The following is a 7205-nucleotide window of genomic DNA, read 5'->3' as shown; positions in this document are numbered from 1 at the left end:
CTTAGGCCAAAAAAAAGCGACGCTGCCACAAGAGTGTCCTGCGAAGAAGGCCGTTGTAGGATAGCCCATGTTCGTAGTCAATATGTAGTCGCGAAGATAACCTGCAAGGAAGAATGTTTTTTGTACGCATTAATCGCAAATTGATCACCAGCATCAACCTCTGATCCTGATCTCGATTCGACACAGTTGAAGTAGCTTGTTGATTCAATTGAACTACTGACCATTTCTTGTACGTATTCGATCTTTTGGACACGATCGATGAGGCGATGAGAGTTGCATGGACTGTCCATGCAATGCATATAAAAAGGACATCAAGGCCGTACTCATCGTGGTAAGTACCTATATAATCAATGCTAATTTCCCATGTGCTTGCTTAACTATGCAAATTGACCAGCTCGATAGTTAGTTTATTCCAAATTTTCATGTGGAATTGCCTAACTGAGTAGCCAGCAGTATTAGTAGTCTATGCCGTAGCAATGATAGATCAACCGAAGCGAAATGGACATATATACCGAGGTCAAGCTATATATTGCAACGGGTGTGACTGGACATTTTCAGGTGATGGAAATCAAATCCATCAGCTGAAGACATGGTGCGTGGTCCGTTAAAAAAAAAAAGCCCACTGACCCTTCCTCCACTCCCGCACTGCCCACCATCCCCCTTACCCCCACTCCGTCGTCTTGGCTCAAGCGGCGGGAGCCACCGGAGACGCTACCGCCTCCCGCGTCCCCATCCTCCACAACCCCACACCATCCGCCATCCTCTTCGGCTCCAGGGGCTCCCGCCACCCGTGTCCCTGTCCTCATCAGCTCCGGCGGCCACTGCAGGATCCGCCGCCACCAGCTCCGGCACAACCTCCGTCGAGAAGCGCCGCTCCCCCGCCGCCTACCCTACCCACCGGATGTCCTCCGCCAACCGCGGTTGGCGGCGTCCCACCGCCTCGCAGCCCCGCTGTAAGAAAAATGGCCCTATTAGGCCATTATTTTGTGATTTTGGTGATTGAGTAACAACACAATCAATAGGACTAATGTATTTGTCAAGTGAACAATTATAGATCCTAGGGATGAAGCAAAAAGGCCAAGCAAAGCAAAACACGAAGAAAGAACTCAAAGATAAAATGAAATGGACGAGTTCTACAAAACCCAGTTGCACCGGATGATCCGAAGCAAAGGCACCGGAGCATCCGGTTGCCATCGGATAAGCCGACACTAGGGCGTCGGAGCAATTCTGCTCGGGTGTCAGGTCACGTGGGAGAAAACCAAGTGGAACCGGATGATCCGACGCTACCAAAGTTAGGGTGTCGGTGTATTGCCCGGAGTATACATCAGAGAGCTTGTAGAGCGCACTGGAGGCAAGTCTACTGCACCGGATAAACCAAAGAGGCTCTGGAGCAAGCGTCGGAGTAATGACATCATCAGCAGCTGAAGATCCCTTCAGCACTGGAAGATCCGACGCCCCACCGGATGAATCGACGCCACATCACCGGTTCATCTGGTGCCTCCTGCGTCATGTGTCAGAAGCCCCAACGGCTACCTCAGGACACAGTGTGACCGGATGATCCGGTGCCTACCCGTCGGTTTATCCGACGCTACGTAGAAAAGCTGAGTAACGGCTCCCAACAGCTCTATTCACTTGGTGGTCTATATATATGCCATGCCCCGGTCATTTGGAGTTTGCTGGAGTTCAAAGAAGTCACAAACACACCCAAGAACATCTCCAAACCATTCAAGAGCTTAGCACTCATATCCTTAGCCCTTAGCACACTTTGAGAGTGTTGTGTAGAGGATTAGCTCTTAGTGAGTGAGATTGCAAAGCCAAGTGCCTTTGTGCTGAGGTTCTTTAGTGAACCAAAAGAAGAATTCGGTGCGCCGGCACCTTGAATCTTTGAAGGCTCGCCGGCACGTCATCGACCCTCCGACTTAGTGTAGAGCGGCGACGACAATATTGTGCGGGGGATGTGGAGACCCCATCCTTTGTGGAGAAGCTCCTTAGTGGAACCCGCGGCCAAGGTGACCGTGATTGTGTTCACGGAAGAGACTTGGTGGCCGAAGTAGCAATACTCTTAGTGAGTGCTACAACAACGTGGATGTAGGTGTGTCTTTGTGGCTAACCGAACCACGGGATAAACATCCGCGTCAAGAGTTTGCTTTCTCCTATCCTTTTCTTTAACCTTCCGCATTTCATACTAGCAATTTGTGTGCCTTTACTTTCATAGAGTAGTTTCTTGATAGGAAAGGAAAGTAGTTTCTTGATAGGAAAGGTTGTAGATTGCTAAACTCTTTTAGGATAGGGGTTTCACATTAGAACAACCATAGTTGCACATCTAGTTAGTATATTTTAGTTTAATATTGTGCGAATAGTTGGAGCCATAGGTCTAAGTTTTTAGCTTGCCTAATTCACCCCCTCCTCCTCTTAGGCTAGAGCACGCTACCGGTCCTTCCAATTGGTATTAGAGCCGGGACTCACGTCTCTCACTAAGAAAGCTAATTTCATTGGCAATTTGTGTTTACCGGCTCATTTGATCGGTTAGGCTTCACCGCCTAGTGAGTTAGCTCTTTGGGGAAGAATGAATTCCTTAGAAATGGCTTCACAATACTACGGGGAAGGGTCAAGTATTTTACCATCTAATTTTCCCCAAAAGGTTGAGAGAAAGCACAAGAAGAAGAAGCAAAAGAAGGAGAAAAAGCCCAAGGATGAACCTCGCATTTTTCTTGGAGAATGGGTGGATGATGGTGTAGAATTAAGGTCAAGCTCAAGCTCAAGTGATGAGTCTATCAAGAGCACCACCACCCGCACCAACAAGGGAGTTTCATCATCATCCAACACGTGCCATGTGGTCAAAGATATGGATAGCAATATAAGTGATGATGACTCCGACTCTTCTTCAATTAAGGATCTTCTTGACTTAGTTCATAAGCACCAAAAAGTCATTAGAAAGTAATAAAAAAATTAAAAACCTTAATGCTCTTAATGCTTCTCTTGCTACAAATTATAAAGATTTGTTGTGCAAATTCAAATTGCTTAGCAAGAAACATGAAGAGCTCAAATTAAAATTTGAGAGCATTAATAATACAAATGACTTTTTTGGAAATGAAGCAATCTACCCCTAATACTAACTCAAATTCTAAAGTAGATGCTTCAACTTCTTGCTTTGATTTAATTGATGAATCTAACCCTTGCAATAAGAAAAGGCTATGAGAATGTTGTTGTAGAATTATGTGATAATCTCATTGCTAAGAAAAATGATGAGCTCAAGCAAGAACTACAAAGACTCATGAAGGACTTGGCTAGTTTAAAGGGCAAGAGCATAAAGAGCAATGTCCAACATTCTCAAGATAACCGTGAAAACATAGTGAAGAAACTTGAGAAGGGGTCCGCCGTGATTTGCTCAAAGTGCCATCACAAAGGCCACAAGTCCAACAAATGCCCTCAACCAAAAAAGAAGCTTTCGGATGAGAAGAACAAAATAAACTCACAATCAAGAGTTCTCTCATCTATACCAAGCCCAACCGGAGGAACAAAAGCAATAGCACCACCTATATGATCAAGAAGAAAATCAATGGCAAGGTGGTTGCTCACAAGGTTGGGAAGCAAGAAAGGAGTTAGAATCACTCAATTTGGGTGCCCAAGGATGTCATCACCAATATGAAGGGGCCTCAAATGGTGTGGGTTCCAAACGAGACTTGAAGCCCAAGGATGTCATCACCTAGAAGATGAAGATTCAAGCTAAAGAAGCCAAGCTCACATCTTGGATATTTGTTGGCCAAGTCCCCCATAAGGTAATGGTAGGTAGATTTCAATTCAAGCATTATGTAGCTCCATTGCTAGGTTGTTTGCATTGCATCACCTAGTGTTATATATGGTGGGTTGCTTGTGTCATGATTCTAAGCCATGAGCAACCTACATAGTTTGATAAGTGTGTAGAAAACTACACAAGGTTACCATTTATGGTACATGGACTTCATGAGGTATGTATTTCATTTGTGTACCATTAGCACAAGCTATAGAGTAAACTTCCCATTGTTATCAATAACAATGTGCATACATTTGATTAGTGATTCAAACACTAAATACACACATTTAGGGGTAGTTCATCCTATGATTTGTGATTTTGAGACTAACATGTTTACAAACTTATCCTTTGTAGTCTCATATTGAGACATGGTCTATGGAACTAAATTCCATATCTAAGATCATAGGCTATGTGCTCAAAGTTCATCTTGATGTACCAAGTGTTCTTCAATTCAAAAACTTTCAATTGATATTCAATTTCAATTGATATCATGAGAAGTCACCTTCAAATTGGTACATGCAAGGTAACAAGGACCCCCGGAAGTATGCATGGTCTATAACCCCTTCAATTGGTATTCTTGTCAATTCTATGCTTTTTAGGGCTACCTCTGTGCATGATATGATCGAAGTTTTCTCTTTCAAATGACTAGTTGTGCACTTGATCTTCACATTATCATTTTTATGCACATATTTTATGGAAAGCTTAGCTCATATCATGCTAGTTTCGTGATTTTGTGATCCACCTTAGTAATCATTCAATTGGTATCTTCATCAATATCATACTTTTGGATCATAATTTATGAAACTAACTCCCTAGGCTACTAACTTTTCTCTTTGAGTTGTTTTATTTGCCAAGCCTTTTTAGGTGATTTGATTCCAAAGGGGGGGATTTGGATCAAAGAAGGTGAAAATGATTATCTTCGCAAGGGGGAGCAATATTGATTTCAAAGGGGGAGAAAAGAAGAAAATAGGGAGAAACAAAGGGGGATAATAGATTTAGGGGGAGGCCAAGTCATCATTGGATGATGGTAAGCATCCAAGCAAGTGTAAGTAGTTTTCAATTGTTTTTAATTGGTATTAATTTGTCAATTTTTGCTTGCTTTGATTGTGTTGTCATCAATCACCAAAAAGGGAGAGATTGTAAGGAAAATGGCCTCATTAGGCCATTGTTTTGTGATTTTGGTGATTGAGTAACAACGCAATCAATGGAACTAATGTGTTTGTCAAATGAACAATTATAGATCCCAGGGATGAAGCAAAAAGGCCAAGCAAAGCAAAAACACGAAGAAAGAACTCAAAGATAGATTGAAATGAACGAGTTCTGCAAAACCCAGTTGCACCGGATGATCCGAAGCAAGGGCACCGGAGCATCCGGTTGCCCTCGGATAAACTAACGCTAGGGCGTCGGAGCAATTCTGCCCCGGTGTCAGCTCACGTGGGAGAAAACCAAGTGGAACCGGATGATTCGACGCTACCAAATTTAGGGCGTCGGTGTATTGCCCGGAGTATACATCAGAGAGCTTGTAGAGCGCATTGGAGCCAAGTCTACTACACCGGATAAACCGAAGAGGCACCGGAGCAAGCATCGGAGTAATGACGCCATCAGCAGCTGAAGATCCCTTCAGCACTGGAAGATCTGACGCCCCACCGGATGAACCGACGTCACATCACCGGTTCATCCGATGCCTCCTGCGTCATGTATCAGAAGCCCCAACGGCTACCTCAGGACACAGTGTGACCGGATGATCCGTTGCCTACCCGTCGGTTTATCCGACGCTACGCAGAAAAGCTGAGTAACGGCTCCCAACGGCTCTATTCACTTGGTGGCCTATATATATACCATCCCTCGGCCATTTGGAGTTTGCTGGAGTTCAAGAAAGTCACAAACACACCCAAAAACATCTCTAAGCCATTCAAGAGCTTAGCACTCATATTCTTAGCCCTTAGCACACTTTGAGAGTGTTGTGTAGAGGATTAGCTCTTAGTGAGTGAGATTGCAAGGCCAAGTGCCTTTGTGCTGAGGTTCTTTAGTGAACCAAAAGAAGAATTCGGTGTGCCGGCACCTTGGAGCTTTGAAGGCTCGCTGGCACGTCATCGACCCTCCGAATTGGTGTGGAACGGCGACAACAACATTATGCGGGGGACGTGGAGACCCCCATCCTTTGTGGAGAAACTTCTTAGTGGAACCCGAGGCCAAGGTGACCGTGATTGTGTTCACGGAAGAGACTTGGTGGCCGAGTAGCAATACTCTTAGTGAGTGCTACAACAACATGGATGTAGGTATGCCTTTGTGGCTAACCGAACCACGGGATAAACACCCGCGTCAAGAGTTTGCTTTCTCCTATCCCTCTCTTTAAGATTCCGCATTTTATACTAACAATTTGTTTGTCTTTACTTTCATAGAGTAGTTTCTTGATAGGAAAGGTTATAGGTTACTAAACTCTTTTGAGATAGGGATTTCACACTAGAACAATCATAGTTGCATATCTAGATAGCATATTTTAGTTTAATATTGTGCAAATAGTTGGAGCTATAGATCTAAGTTTTTAGCTTGTTTAATTCACCCCCTCCTCCTCTTAGGCTAGAGAGCGCTACCGGTCCTTCCACCCGCTCACAACCCGTCGCCACCGTCGATCCGTCGCCGTTCTGAGCCCTCCCTCAACTGCCGGTGGTGAGCAGCGGCCCCCTGGTAGCCCCAAAACCCTAACCTAGCACGACAAGGAATGATGGCGAGTGGCAGTGTGAGTACGAGGAAGCAGGAGAGGAAGTGATGGGCCGCAATTTGCTGAATTGAGGCCGTGGATTTCCTTCCGGCGATGGTTTCATCACCTGTAGCATATGCGAGGTATAGTCTCCATGTATTATAAATGTGGTGAGAAGATAGTACTGTTGACTAAGCCCTCGGCAATGCTCTAGCTCCTAGCTCCACATCAGATTAATTTGTAGTCTGTAGGTTGACATAAAGTAGTACTACTATGGTTTACTCACATATTGGTCAGTTCTTAAGGAAATTTCAGACGGAAACCACGTGCATGGTTCACTCAAACTTGCTCTAAGTTTAAAACTAAGCAATTTTAGTAAAATGCACCACCGGTCCTCAAACTTAGCATGTAGTATCATCTAGGTCAAAACTTTCTAATGTTATCATTATTAAGTTATAAAGCGGAAGTATTTATGCTGATGTGGAGCTTACATGTAGCCTCAAATTTTATGTTTAAATTTTTTTGGCTCAACTTTTATATTTTGAAATTTTCTACAAAATTTTATTAGGAACATTATGTCCGAATATTTTTTTCCCAATGTTTCGTCCAAAATTTATGCCTTTTCATTTTCTTATTTCTTTTTACAAATTTTGCAATATGAGTTTCATTTTTCCTACAAAATTTTATACATATCTTTTGTATTTGAAGATA

This window comes from Panicum virgatum, chromosome 4N (genome assembly GCF_016808335.1).
Source record: "Panicum virgatum strain AP13 chromosome 4N, P.virgatum_v5, whole genome shotgun sequence".
Taxonomy (NCBI): domain Eukaryota; kingdom Viridiplantae; phylum Streptophyta; class Magnoliopsida; order Poales; family Poaceae; genus Panicum; species Panicum virgatum.
The sequence above is the reverse complement of the archived record's forward strand: the minus strand, read 5'-3'. Positions refer to the sequence as shown.